At 39.7% G+C, this 14,642-nt stretch overlaps 1 protein-coding gene across 3 annotated transcripts in view; it reads right to left on the reverse strand.

Moving 5' to 3' along the window:
* The window catches only part of GJC1 (gap junction protein gamma 1), a 39,423-nt gene that overhangs the window by 13,336 nt on the left and 11,445 nt on the right, over positions 1-14,642 (reverse strand). The window lies entirely within an intron of this gene.

Below are 14,642 nucleotides of genomic sequence, written 5' to 3' on the forward strand. Positions count from 1 at the left end.
CAGAGCCTGGAGCCTCCTTCAAATTCTGTGTCTCCCTCTCTCTCTGGCCTTCCCGCGCTCATGCTCTGTTTCTCTTTCTCTCTCAAAAATGAATAAACATTAAAATAAATAAATAAATAAATAAATAAATAAATAAATAAAAGGCAGAAATTGTCAGACTAAATAAACAAGATCTAACTATATGCTGCCTACACAGAAATCCACTTTAGGTATAAAGCCACAAAGAGATTAAATGCAAAACTATGGAGAAAGATGCAACATGTTAACAGTAATCAAAAGAAAGGAGGAGGGGCACCTGGGTGGCTCAGTCCCTTGGGCATTTGACTTCAGCTCAGGTCATGATCTCACAGCTCATGAGTTCAAGCCCCGTGTCGGGCTCTGTGCTGACAGCTCAGAGCCTGGAGCCTGCTTCAGATTCTGTGTCTCCCTTTCTCTCTGCTCCTAACCCACTCACATTCTTTGTCTCTCTCAAAAATAAATAGGAAGGAAGGAAGGAAGGAAGGAAGGAAGGAAGGAAGGAAGGAAGGAAGGAAGGAGAAAAAGAAAGGAGGAAAGAAAGAAAGAAAGAAAGAAAGAAAGAAAGAAAGAAAGAAAGAAAGAAAGAAAAGGAAGGAGTAAATGACATGCCTGAGTGTCTTTTAATTTCAGCTCAGGTCATGATCTCAAGATTTGTGGGATTGAGCCCCACGTCGCGCTCTGTGCTGACAGGCAAAGCCTTCTTAGGATTCTCTCTCCCTGTCTCTCTGCCCTTCCCCTGCTTGCTCACTTTCTCTCTCAAAATAAATGAACATGTTTTTAAAAAAAAAAGAGGAGGGGCCCCTGGGTGGCTCAGGTCATGATCTCACGGTTCAGGAGATTGAGCCCCACACTGGGCTCTGTGCTAGCAGTGTGCAGCCTGCTTGGGATTCTCTCTCTCTACCCCTCCCCCACCTATTCTTTATATAAATAAATAAACTTTATTTAAAAATTTAATTAAGAAGGAGAAGTAACTATGTATTACCAGAAAAAGTTTATTTCAGAGCAATGAATAGCCTTAAATAAAGGTCCTTTTACAATGATAAAGGGGTCAATTCATCAATACAACATAAAAATTCACATTTATACACATATTAACGGAGCCTCAAAAGAGGAAGCAAAAACTGATAGAATTAAGAACAATCGACAAATCCACAATTAATAGTTGGAGATTTCAACACCGCTCACTCAATAACTCACAGAATAAACAGTAAGCATATAAAAAACAAATACTACTTACTATCAACCACTAAACCACAAAACCACTGACATTTAAAGTACGCTCCACCCAACAGCAAAAGAACTCACAATTTTTTCAAGGACACAGAGAACTTGTACTGAGATAGACCATATTCTAGGCCATTATCAAAGCTGCAATACATTTAAAATTATTCAAATCATACAAAGTATGTGCTCTGATCACAATAGAATTAAATTGGATAATCACTCAAATTGACTATCTTCCCCTATTCTCTCTTATCATCGAAAAATCTCCATAGGAATGACCCAAAAGAACTCTTTTCCTCTTCTCCACCCTCAAAATACACCTCCTTACATTTCCAAGACCAATTACTAACACTTTTTTCCAGAAAGTTTTATTCAGAAAGTTTTATTTTCCCTATAAGACAAACAAGAGGTGCCTCGGTGGTTCAGTGGTTCAAGCGCCCGACTCTTGATTTCAGCTCAGGTCATGATCTCATGGTTTGTGAGATCAAGCCCCGTGTCAGGTGCTGCACTGACAGCTCAGACCCTGCATGGGATTCTCTCTCTGCCCCTCACCCACTCATGCTCTCTCAAAAATAAACAAATTTGGGGCACTCACGTGGCTCAGTCGGTTAAACGTTCGACTTCAGCTCAGGTCATGAACTCACGGTTTGTGAGTTAGAGCCCAGAATATGGCTCTCTGCTCTCAGCGCACTGAGCCTGCTTCAGATCCTGTCTCCCTCCCTCTCTCTCTGCCCCTCCCTCGCTCGGATAAAATACAACCACGCTTTCTCTCTCTCAAAAATAAACATTAAAATAAATAAACTTAAAAAAAAAGAACAAGACACAATTTAGGATTACTGAACACACATGTGCTAGGAAGCATACAAAGTGCTCATTTATTTTAATCCTCATAAAATCTTATCTTTTAGATAAGAATCAGGTTCATGAAAATTGAGTAATGTAGACAAAGTCAGCTACTGGCTCAGGTTGGTTCAAACAGGCTAGTTTAACTCCAAAGTCCTTATTTTTGCTATGCAGTATTTTCTTAACTCCAATATCCAATAAGGCATTGATTTATAAATTACTTCACAATGCTCTCAAATACAGCATGCCCATCTGAATCTGCATATGTAAAATACCTTAAGAATTGAAAACTACCTAAATGGCTAATAACTGATGATGAGTGGTGAATAAACTATGGTAACATCTATGTGATGGAACAGTACACATATCAATAAGCCTAGATACCACCAATCTACCAAAACTACTTGCCAATGATAACTTCTGGTCAATGGTCAAATTCAATGGTGCCAAATTCAATGGTCAATTCTTATTCAACCTTTTAAGCTATATATATTTTTTAAGTGTTTAATTTGTTTCTGTTAAATTTCTAAGAATAGGGGCGCCTGTGTGGCTCAGTCGGTTAAGCGTCCGACTTCAGCTCAGGTCATGATCTCACAGCTTGTGGGTTCGAGCCCCGCGTCGGGCTCTGTGCTGACAGCTCGGAGCCTGGAGCCTGCTTCGGATTCTGTGTCTCCTTCTCTATTCCTCCCCTGCTCACGCTCTCTCTCTCTCAAAAATAAATAAAGATTTAAAAAAATTAAATTTCTAAAAATATTTTAGAGAGAGAGAGCATGTGAGCAAGCGGGGGAGGGACACAGAGAGAGGGAGACAGAGGATCCAAAGCGGGCTCTGTGCTGAAAGCAGAGAGCCTGATTCAAGGCTCAAACTCAAGAACTATGAGATCATGACCTGAGCCGAAATCAAGAGTCAGATGCTTAACCGACTGAGCCACCCAGGCACTCCTAAGCTGTATTTGATATACCTGATTACTCCCTCCTCTCCAAAATGCTTTTTTTTTTTCCACTTGGCTTCCCTGATACCATACTCTTCTGGCTCTTATTTTTCAGTTCCTATTTCAGTGTCACTTCTCCTTTTCTAAACTTCTAAATACATGTCCTGATTTTTATCCTATCTTGTTACCCTATCTTTTTCAGTGTTCTTTGCACGTTCCTCCAGCCAGAATTCAACTTGTAAATGATGTCCCATTTGCTTCAACATTTCCCTTGAACTTTAGGCCTGAAATTCAACTGCTACTCTACATCTCCTGGATGTCTAATAGGCCCTACATTTCTCATACCACAATCCTCCCATCCTCCGAAGACCTACTCCATTTTCAGTTTTCCAAATCTAAGTAAATGGCTCCACTATTCATGTGGTTCCTCTGGTCAAAAACCTTCAAGTCAGCCTCACTCCTAGCCAAACCATTGACAAATCCTTCCAACCACTCCTTACCGCCTCCACTACTACCACTCTGATTCAAGCCACCTTCATATTTTTTTTTAATGTTTTTATTTATTTTTGAGACAGAGAGAGAGCGTGAGCAGGGGAGGAGCAGAGAGAGAGGGTGACACAGAATCCAAAGCAGGCTTCAGGCTCTGAGGTATCAGCACAGAGCCCAACGCGGGGCTCGAACTCACAGACTGTGAGATCATGACCTGAGCCGAAGTCAGACGTTCAACCAACTGAGCCACCCAGGCACCCCAAGCCACCTTCATTTCTAACCAGGACTACTGTAAAAGCAAAATCTTCTAACTGGTTTCCTAGTTTATGCTCTTATCCCTCTCAAATCTATTCTCCAAAAAGTAACCCCAATAAAGCTCTTAAAAAGTAAGGCAGATCATGTCCCTCTCCTGCTCAAAACTCTATTGGAATGAAATCAAAAATCTTTACCACAGTCTACAACATGCCCATATGACCGTAGTTCACTTCCTGGTCTCATCTCCTTCCATCCTCCCTCTTGCTCATTCTGACTCAGAAATACCTGTATCCTCACTGTTCCTCAGACTGCACCAAATATGCCATGCTTTCTCTCTCTCTGCCTGTCCCCCCTCTCTAAAAATAAGTAAATATATATTCTTAAAAAAAGAAAAAGAAAAAAAAGTGGGGGCACCTAAGTGGGTCAGTCAGTTAAGCATCAGACTATTGATCTTGGCTCAGTTCATGATCCCACAGTTTGTAAGATCAAGTCCCAAGTCAGGCTCTGCACCGACAGTGCAGAAATAAATAAACAAAATATATAAACAATTTTTAAAAAGGTGGCTCAGTCGGTTAAACGTCTGACTCTTGATTTTGGCTCAGGTCATCACGATCTTAGGACTCATGGGTTCGAGCTGGCAACTGGTTCTGCTCTGACAGGGTGGAGCCTGCTTGGGATTCTCTTTCTCCTTCTCTCAAAATAAGTAAACATCAAAAAAAAAGAAAAAGAAAAGACAAATATGCCATGCTTTTGTCCCAAGACTTCTGCACTTGCACTTGCTATTTTCACTGCTTGGAACACTGTTTTCATCAATACTGGCAGGACTTTCTCTCTCATTCAAGTCTGCTCAAAAGTCACTTCCTTAATGAAATGTCCCCCCTGGGGTGCCTGGCTAACTCAGTTACTAGGCATGCCGGCCAGGTACCCCCTTGGTAACTCTTTCCTAGGTAGAGACCTAATCTCTCTACTATATAAAGAGTTCCAAGAACAAAAACAAAAACAACAAAAACCTACCCCCCAAAACACCCAACAATCCAAAAGGAGAGGGGCAAGGGACACAAGCAGACATTCCATGGCAACCCCCCCCCCCCAACAAATTCCCCTTAAAAATGTTACACAACATGGATGAACCTTGAAAAAAATAATGTCAGGAGCGCCTGGGTGGCTCAGTTGGTTGAGCATCCAACTTTGGCTCAGGTTATGATCTCATAGTTAATGGGTTCGAGCCTCACATCAGGCTCTGTGCTGACAGCTCAGAGTCTGAAGCTTGCTTTGGATTCTGTGTCTCCCTCTCTCTCTGCTCCTCCCTCATTCATGCTGTCTCTCAAAAATAAATAAAAGTTAAAAAAAAAAAAAAAAAAGAAGAAGCCTCTTAGACTAGAATATGATGAAGGATGTTTGGGAAGTAGCCATAGAGAAGGCTGAACAGGGAAGTCCAAGACCAGTTTGCAAGAGAGTCTTAGCATACCATGGAACCTCAAATTAAAGCATGTAAGTAGTGATGAATAAAGGAACCTCACATGTGGTCCACAGACCACCTTCATCAGAATTACCCAGAGCGCGTGTTGAAAACGCTCATTCTCACATCCTATTTACCCAACTCCCACTCCCAGACCTACCGAATCAGAATCTAACCAAGCTTCTATGGTTGAACATGTAGGTTGTTTATAGTGGTCTGTTGTAATACTCAACTCGGTACACACACCCATTTCTAAAAGAATTGCTGGTGAACAGTTGTACATTGCGAAAGATATTTTTGCATGTTTACAAAAAAAGGTCAATTTCTTTGCCCTCTAGCTCTCCAAAAATTCTAAAGCTTTTGATTTGTATTACCAAATTACCCTTCCAAAAAGCTGGTACCTATTTATTTATATTTCCACTATCAGAGTATGAGAATCTGGTTCCCTCATTTCCTCACCAATGATTTCAATATATTTTTTAAGAAACAAAGTCTGGGTTAATAAGAGTTTAAATTATAAGAAGTTTTAGACTATCACAATCACTAGGGAAATTCAAACAAAAACCATGAGATACCACATCACACCCATCAAGATGGCTATTACCAAAAAAGAAAAGAGAAGAACAAATGTCAACAAAGCCATGGAGAAACTGGATCCTTGTTGAGCACTGCTGCTGGGAATCTAAAATGGTGCAGTTGCTATAGAAAACAGTTCGGTTACAGTTTCCTCGAAATATTAAATATACAATTACCTTATGATCTAGCAATTCTCCTGGGTATATAGTGAAAGAAACAAAAGCAGAGATGCCAAGAGATTTTGTATACTCGTGTTCACTGTAGAATTATTCACAAGAGCCAAAAAAGGTAGAAGCAACCCAACTGTCCATTGACAGATGAATAAACAAAACATGACATTTTGTAATATACAATGGAATATTTTTCAGCCTCTAAAGGAAGGAAATTCTGACACATGGATGAACCTTGACAACATTATGTTAAGTGAAAGAAGTCAGTCACAAAAGACAAATGTTACATGATTCTACTTACATGAGGTACCTACAATAGTCAAATTCATAGAAACAGAAAATAAAATGGTGATTGCCAGGGGCTGAGAGGAACAGGGAACTAGTGTTTAATGGGTACAGTTTCTGCCGGGAAGATTCAAAAGTTCAGGAGATGGTCATACAACGATATAAATTTACTTAATGCCCCAAAGCTATACACATTATATTTTTTAATTTTTTTATTTTTAATTCTTTTTTTAAATATATTTTTAATGTTCATTTATTTTTGAGAGAGGGGGGAGAGCATGAATGGGGGAGGGGCAGACAGAGGGGGAGACAGGATCTGAAGCAGGTTCTGTGCAGACAGCAGTGAGCCTGATGTGGGGCTCAAACTCATGAACCAGAGATCATGACCTGAGCTGAAGTCAGACGCTTAACCAACTGAGCCACCCAGGTGCCCCAAAGTTATACACTTTAGAAAACGATTAAAATGATAAATTTTAGGTTAATACCACAAAAGGATAAAAAAGTTTTAGACTAAAATTCATTCATGCAATTGGTACTTATCTATCATCAAGAAGCTTGCAATGTAGTAGTTTGTAGGATATTTACAAACACGTTTTAAAAACTACAGTTGTATTCAAGAGATATTTACTATACAGTTATATATGCTAAACAACAGAGAACTAGAAGAAGCAAACTAAAATCATCTGTTAACTTTCAACATATTTTATAGTGTAGTGACACTACAGGGAAATGCTTTACTTTTCAGTTTATCTGATTCATTTTTTCCATTGCAAGCTCTTTACTATAACGTTGGCCACAAAAAGTTAATCCAAAAATACCACTTTCATATATATCTTTGGAATAGACTCATGTAAAAAAAGCTCCCAAGGGTTCCAAATCAACAACGAAAAAACCCAATAATTTGTCCCTTGTCAATTTTTAATCTAAACGAAACTATAATAAACAGGAAATTAAAAATTTTCAAGTAAGTAGTGCTAAATTCTAAATGTTTTACAAATGCAACAACAAAGTCCAAATGGGTCAGAGCCAAGTTTTAATCTCCCTCTAATTAAAAAACAAACAAAAAACACCCCAAGCCTATTACAAACCAGATTTTAAAATCTTAGTTTCTTTTAAAAATTAAAAACAGGGGCGCCTGGGTGGCTCAGTTGGTTAACCATCCAAATTCGGCTCATGTCATGATCTCACAGTTCATGAGTTCGAGCCCGGCACTGGGCTCTGTGCTGACAGCTCAGTGTCTGGAGCCTGCTTCAGATTCTGTTGTCTCCCTCTCTCTCTGCCCCTCCCCCACTTGTACTCTGTCTCTCAAAAATAAACAAACATTAAAAAAAATTAAAATAAAAAGAAACCCAACTCATTTTCTCAGAGTTCCTCGAAACTGAGGGTCAGGCCTGTGATCTGTGTGTGCTCTGCTGGTGAGATGCACCATCAAGAGTAATTCCATGGAGAACAGGAAGGATCTGGCAAAGTCTGCTCTGGGGAGAGCAGGACTGAGCAAGGGAGAGCTACCAACTTTCAGGGGTCCCAGCTTCTGGGTCCTGGGCCCAGCCACAGTGTGATCTAATGCCAGCAGGAGTCTCTTGGAGACTTGCCCCAGTGGGGTTGGTCTCTGGCCCTCTGGGCATATACGCAGTCGGCCAGCTCTCTCAAATCCTTAATAAATGAAAAAAAATTTTTTTATTATTTATTGTTGAGAGAGAGAGAGAGAGAGAGAGAGAATATGAATGTGAGTGGGGGAGGGGCAGAGAAAGACAGAGGGAGACACAGAATCTGAAACAGGCTCCAAGCTGTCTGCACAGAGCCCAACGTGGGGCTTGAACCCACGAACCGTGAGGTCATGACCACTCACACTCTGTCTCTCACTCTCTCAAAAATAAACATTAAAGGGGCGCCTGGGTGGCGCAGTCGGTTGAGCGTCCGACTTCAGCCAGGTCACGATCTCGCGGTCCGTGAGTTCGAGCCCCGCGTCGGGCTCTGGGCTGATGGCTCAGAGCCTGGAGCCTGTTTCAGATTCTGTGTCTCCCTCTCTCTCTGACCCTCCCCCGTTCATGCTCTGTCTCTCTCTGTCCCAAAAATAAATAAACGTTGAAAAAAAAAATTAAAAAAATAAATAAATAAAATAAACATTAAAAAAATGTGTCTTCCTTTTGGGATGAGCACTGGGTGTTGTATGGAAACCAATTTGACAATAAATTTTATATATTGAAAAAAAAATGTGTCTTAATAAAAACAAAGTCCAGGATGAACTAAAACTAATATTCTAGAATAGTGATTCCTAACCTTGAATTTTATGACAAGACAGAGCAAACACTGAACTTGGAGGTAAGAGATTCTAACAGGCACTTCAGGACTATTTCTCCCCACCCCACGCCGTTTTTTTTTTTCATTTGTGAAATAAGTGGAGAATATCAGATGATTTCTAAGGTCTTGCTATTAACATTTGATGAAAATAACCTCAGGCAGAATAAAATTCATAAAACAACCAACAAATTATGTGGCATTCAGAACTCTAAGGAGCAGGAAAGAAGTAACTGCAGTGAAATGAAACAATGACAAGATGTCAAATTTTCAAAAAGGCATTTCCCAAAGTCATCCCCCCAGAAAATTTATGGTTGAATAAAACTAAAAAAATGTAATATTGACTCACTATGATTCTAAAGTATTAACTATCTGGGCATCCCAGATCATGAGCTGAGCAATCCACTAAGAATCGTGCTAGTGACTCACACTCCTGAATGAGACTGCTTTATGTGCAGAGACAAGGCATCAATTAAAGGGTTTACAATGAAGTTTTGTTTAACTGGAATGCTTTAAGTGGAAGTTAATTCTGCATGAGCGATAATAGAGGTTTAATAACTAGCTAGTGACAATTTCTAAGCAAAAGCATCATGGCAGCTCACTAGCAAACAGTAATCTATGTATTACAAACATACAAACAACTTGTTTTCAAAAGAGGTCTTGGCTATGGACGTTATTGGAGAAACACAAAATTCAATTTATTGTGAGTCAAATTATAAAACCTAGTGGAAAGTAGTTTGAAATCTTGGCTCTATTAACCAACAAGGAAACAAAGTACATCACTATGGGCTGAAGTGTCAATTTGTGCTGGCAAAAAGCCACTCTATTTAAATGTAAGAACCTTCAGGAACCAGCTGGAGAAGTAAGGGGAACCTGGGATAATGCATTCATTCACATCCTAAGTGGTACTGTCTTCATGTAAAAAAGGACAATATTGGTACACTTGTCCAAAACAGCCTGAGTTTAGGTCAAATCAACTGTCTGAATAATCATCAGTCTAGGAGAATGAACATGTCTAAGACAAAATAAAAAATGTGTAACATTTCCAATATGACTGCGTATAACTACATGTTGTCCAATATGACAACATAAAATTTGCAAAAAAATACCATCATCCACTGATGGTGAGGGCAGTCTGATACAACCTTTCCGGAAGGCACTGTGGTTAATATTTATCAGGAATTTAAAAATGTTTATATCCTTTGATCAGTAATTCCACATCTAGTAACTTATCTTAAATAAGTGCCCAATATAAGATAAATTTTATACAATTTATGACATAACTTCATGATGAAATACTGCATAACTACTATAAATCCTGTTTTAGAAAAGAGACCACAAAATTCAAATGCATACAATTATTTAAAGACAAAAACTAAGACTAGCGGTTGCCTAGACCTGAAAGAGATGGTGGGGTGGGGTGGGGGGAGGGAGTGACTGCTAGTAAGTATGAGGTTTCTTTTTGGAGGAATGAAAATATTCTAAAATTAAATTGTGGTGATGGCTACACAACCCTGTGAATATAACAAAATTTTTGAATTGTACATTTCAAATAGGTAAACTGTATGGTGTGTATGAATTCTATCTCACTCAAGCTGTTTAAGATACCAGTGAGGGGATACAAGTAACTGAAACAAGAAAATGGGGCCTGGAAAACAGGCACCAACCAAAGGGTGTGGGGCAGGGGGTGGGGGTGGGGGGTGCCTACTGCTTATTAGCTACAACTATGGGAGTTATCAGACTGTCCTATCTTTCAAAAGAAGTCTTCGAGGGGTGCCTGAGTGGCTCAGTTGGTTAAGCGTCTGACTTTGGCTCAGAACACGATCTTGCAGTTCATGAGATCGAGCCCCACATCGGACTCTGTGCTGACCACTCAGGGCCTGGAGCCTGCTTTGGTTTCTGTCTCCCTCTCTCTATGCCCCTGCCCTGCTGGCACTGTCTCTCAAAAATAAATAAAGGTTAAAAAATGAAAACAAGATGTCTTTGACCTGGATTTTTATGTGAAGTCTGATTTTCATACAAATTTTTGATTGAAGTGTAAAATACCTACAGGAAGATAAACAGAAGCATGCAGCTCAATGAACTTTCACAAACTGAATACACCTATGTAACCAGCACTAAAATCAAAACCAATCACACCCTTCCTACCCAAGGGAAACCGCCACCCTTACCTTTAACAGTACAGAGTACTTTAGCCCAGGGATAGGTCTTTGTTATGAGACAGTCGTGTGCACTGTAGGGTGCTCTGAAGCAACCCTGGTCTCTTCCAGTTGTGGCAACCAAAGATGCCTCCAGACACTGCCAAATGCCCCTTGGGGAACAATATTACACCACACTGAGACCCACTGGTTTACCCTGTTCTTGAGCTTAATATAAATGGAATCCTACAAAATGGACTCTCTTGTATCAGAATCATAAAGAATATACTCTTTTGTGCCTGACTGCTTTTGTTCAGCATCTGTTGAGAGTCACCAATCCTGCTGCATTTAGCTCCAGTCTGTTCATTCTCTTTGCTTTATTATATTGCCATTGTGTGACTATATCACAAATTTATTCATTCCACTGCTGATGGGCATTTGAGCAGTTTCCAGTTTGAGGATATTATGAATAATGCTACTATGAACATTCCGTATAGGTCTTCTGGTGAATATATGTATGAATTCCTGTTGAATACCTAGAAGCAAAATTGTTATGTCAGCTTCAATAAGTTAGTACTTTTCCAAAGGGAGTTGTATCAATTTACACTCTTGTCTCCTTTTCTTTCATGCTAGCAATAGAAAAAAAAAGAAACTTAAATAATATTGAGTCAGATATCTTATAGCTGAATATATATACCCTGACAATTTGTGACCCGTTTACAAAGAGTATTTCAGGGGCACATGGGTGGCTCAGTCAGTTAAGCATCCGACTCTTGATTTTGGCTGAGGTCATGATCTTGTGGTTTGTTAGATGGAGTCCCACATCAGGCTCTGCTGAAAAGCATGAAGCCTACTCCGGATTCTCTCTCTCCCTCTCTCTCTGCCCCTCCCAGGCTCACGTGCATGAACGCTCTCTCTCTCTCTCTCAAAATAAATAAACTTTTTAAAATAAATAGAATATTTCATTATATGGGAAAATGTTCACATGTAGTAAAGAGACAAAAAACAAAAAACCTCCAGTAACATAATATGCTTGAAAGGAAATACACCAACATTAACAATGGCCTATGAACGATTTCTCTTCAATTTGCTTTTTCAGTATTTTCTACAATAAACATGTAATAATGGAGTTGGCAAAGCTTTCCTATGCAACAAAAGCCTTGAGGGAAATTTAAAAAGTAGGTCGGGTACAAATTTCATTTTGCATACATTCATAAAGACCTAATTAAGTAATGGATAGATCACAGAAAAGTATAACGATCTCATAGAGCCATTGATACAGTTACTACCCACCCCCGTATACAGGGGTCCAAGACAGAACTTATATAAAATTCTACTCCAGAGTAAAAGAGAGTCTAGAGGGTAATTCTTAATTTGTAAGAGTGTATCACAAGATGGTAGTATATTTTTTAAGATTTTCTTTTAAGTTTATTTATTTAAGCAATCTCTACACCCAACATGGGGCCCAAACTCACCACCCTGAGCGAGCCAGGTGCCCCAAAAGAGTAGTATTCTGACATGATGGCTTATATAGCAGCTTACTATCATACTGTTGCTCCTCTCATTCCTTTAGAAACTCACTATAAAATGGTCCAGAAGCAACATAGAAAATCAACATATCCAACATTCCCTTGAAATATATAGTTATAATTGCTACCTGCTGGTTATTGAGTATCTGAGACTGAGTATTTGGAAAGAGACACCTTTATTGTAGAAAATGATCATTCAAGTAGCCACCAAAAACTTACCAGTCTCCATTATAAGTGAGTTCTATTAAATGTTTATTTGACATGTGAAAATGTTATAAACTCTTACTTCCTGTCCTAATCACTCTACTTAATTTTCTCTACTTTGTATCAAGGATTCTTCTATTGGGACAAGAATATGCCCATAATATTCAGTACAAACCCAAGGGACATTTCTTCCGAGAGAAAATACTAAATGTTAATATACTACACTAGGTAAATTATTTAAACCAAAATCATGTTACTTTAACGCTTTGAAGATTAGCTAAACTGGAATCTTAAAAGATCACTATTCTGAGCACTGATCTCATCTCCATTTCCTTACTTTGAGAAACCATGCTGATATTTACGTAATTTCAAACCACGAAGGAAAAAAAATGACAGTTTTGAGGCAAAATAAATAAAAAACAGTAGAAAATAAACTTTTTTTTTAAAAAAAAAGTAAGCTCTAAGGCCCCAGTAGGAAACAAACTTCTATTAAAAGCATTTTCCAGGGTGTGTAGGGGTGTGCCTGGGTGGCTCAATTGGTTGAGCTCAGGTCACAATCTCATGGCTCATGGTTCAAGCCCACATGAGGCTCTGCACTGACGGCATGGAGCCTGCTTGGGGTTTCTTTCTCTCTCTCTGCTCCTCCCTGGCTTGCTCTCTCTCAAAAAATTAAACATTTTTTTTTTAAAAGAGCATTTTCTGGGGTGCCTGGGTGGCTCAGTCAGTTAAGCGTTAGGCTCTTGGTTTCAGCTCAGATCATGATCTCTCCATTCATGGGTTCGAGACATGTGTCAGGCCCATGCTGACAGTGTGGAGCCTGCTTGGGATTCTCTCTTCCTCTCTCTCTCTCTCAAAATAAATAAATCACCTTAAAAAACAAACAAATAAATAAAATGCTAAGGGCAGGGCAGGGAGCACCTGGCTGGCTCAGTCTATGGAGTCTGCTATTCTTGATCTCCAGGTAGTAGTGAGTTCGAGTGCCATGTTACACAAAGAGCTTACTTTAAAAATATTCTCAGGCACCTGAGTGACTCAGTCAGTTCAGCGTTTCAGCTCAGGATATGATCTCACAGTTTGTGGGCTCAAGACCCGCATCAGGCTCTGCACTTCTGCACTGTCTGTGCGGAGCCCACATGGGATTCTCTCTCTTTCTCTAAATAAATAAATAAACAACAAACAAATAAATAAATACTAAGCCTGATTTAAATTTCTCATTGAACTAGTAACCATAATTAACTGGTAGCCAAAATAAATCTATTCAGTAGAATGCTTTGCAAGCTATGCATATATAGTTTCCTTCCCAGGATATACCTCAAATCATAAACACATTTTTCCATCCTCTTCTTTTCTGAGTTCAAGTATAATAGGATACAATGGCTTCAGATACACAATTCAATAGAACTGAGACACTCTGAGACACTCTCCCAATTCCTAACAATTTGTCCAACCTCAAAGAAAAACTTTCCTAAGTCAATCTGAGAAGTGCACATCTGCTTGACCTGCTCAACATACAATAAATATATACAAAGCTTTTACTCTGAATAACATGAACATCTACTACTGAACTAGAATGTAAGGTCAAAGCAAGCTAGTCGAGTTAGACACATGAACAATAAAACCCCTTTCAGAAAGTATTACATGTCTTTTCTCATGAAAGCATTTTCTATACAAATCTAGACAGGCTACTCTTCAGGTCTATTAAAAAGAGATCCTAAGGGGTGCCTGGCTGGCTCAGTTAGAAGAGCATGCAATTCATGATCTCGGGGTTGGGAGTTTGAATCCCATGTTGGCTGCAGAGATTACCTAAAAATAAAATTTTTATTAAAAAAAGAGGGAGGGGCACCTTGGTGGCTCAGTCAGTTGAGCGTCCAACTTCAGCTCAGGTCATGATCTCACAGTTCATGAGTTAAAGCCCTGCATCAGGCTCTGTGCTGACAGCTCGGAGCCTGGAGCCTGCTTCAGATTTTGTGTCTCCTTCTCTCCCCCCCCTCCTCCACTCACACTCTGTCTCTCTCTCTCAAAAATAAACATTAGGGGCGCCTGGGTGGCGCAGTCGGTTAAGCGTCTGGCTTCAGCCAGGTCACGATCTCGCGGTCTGTGAGTTCGAGCCCCGCGTCGGGCTCTGGGCTGATGGCTCAGAGCCTGGAGCCTGTTTCTAATTCTGTGTCTCCCTCTCTCTCTGCCCCTCCCCCGTTCATGCTCTGTCTCTCTCTGTCCCAAAAA

Source organism: Prionailurus bengalensis, chromosome E1 (genome assembly GCF_016509475.1).
Source record: "Prionailurus bengalensis isolate Pbe53 chromosome E1, Fcat_Pben_1.1_paternal_pri, whole genome shotgun sequence".
NCBI lineage: Eukaryota > Metazoa > Chordata > Mammalia > Carnivora > Felidae > Prionailurus > Prionailurus bengalensis.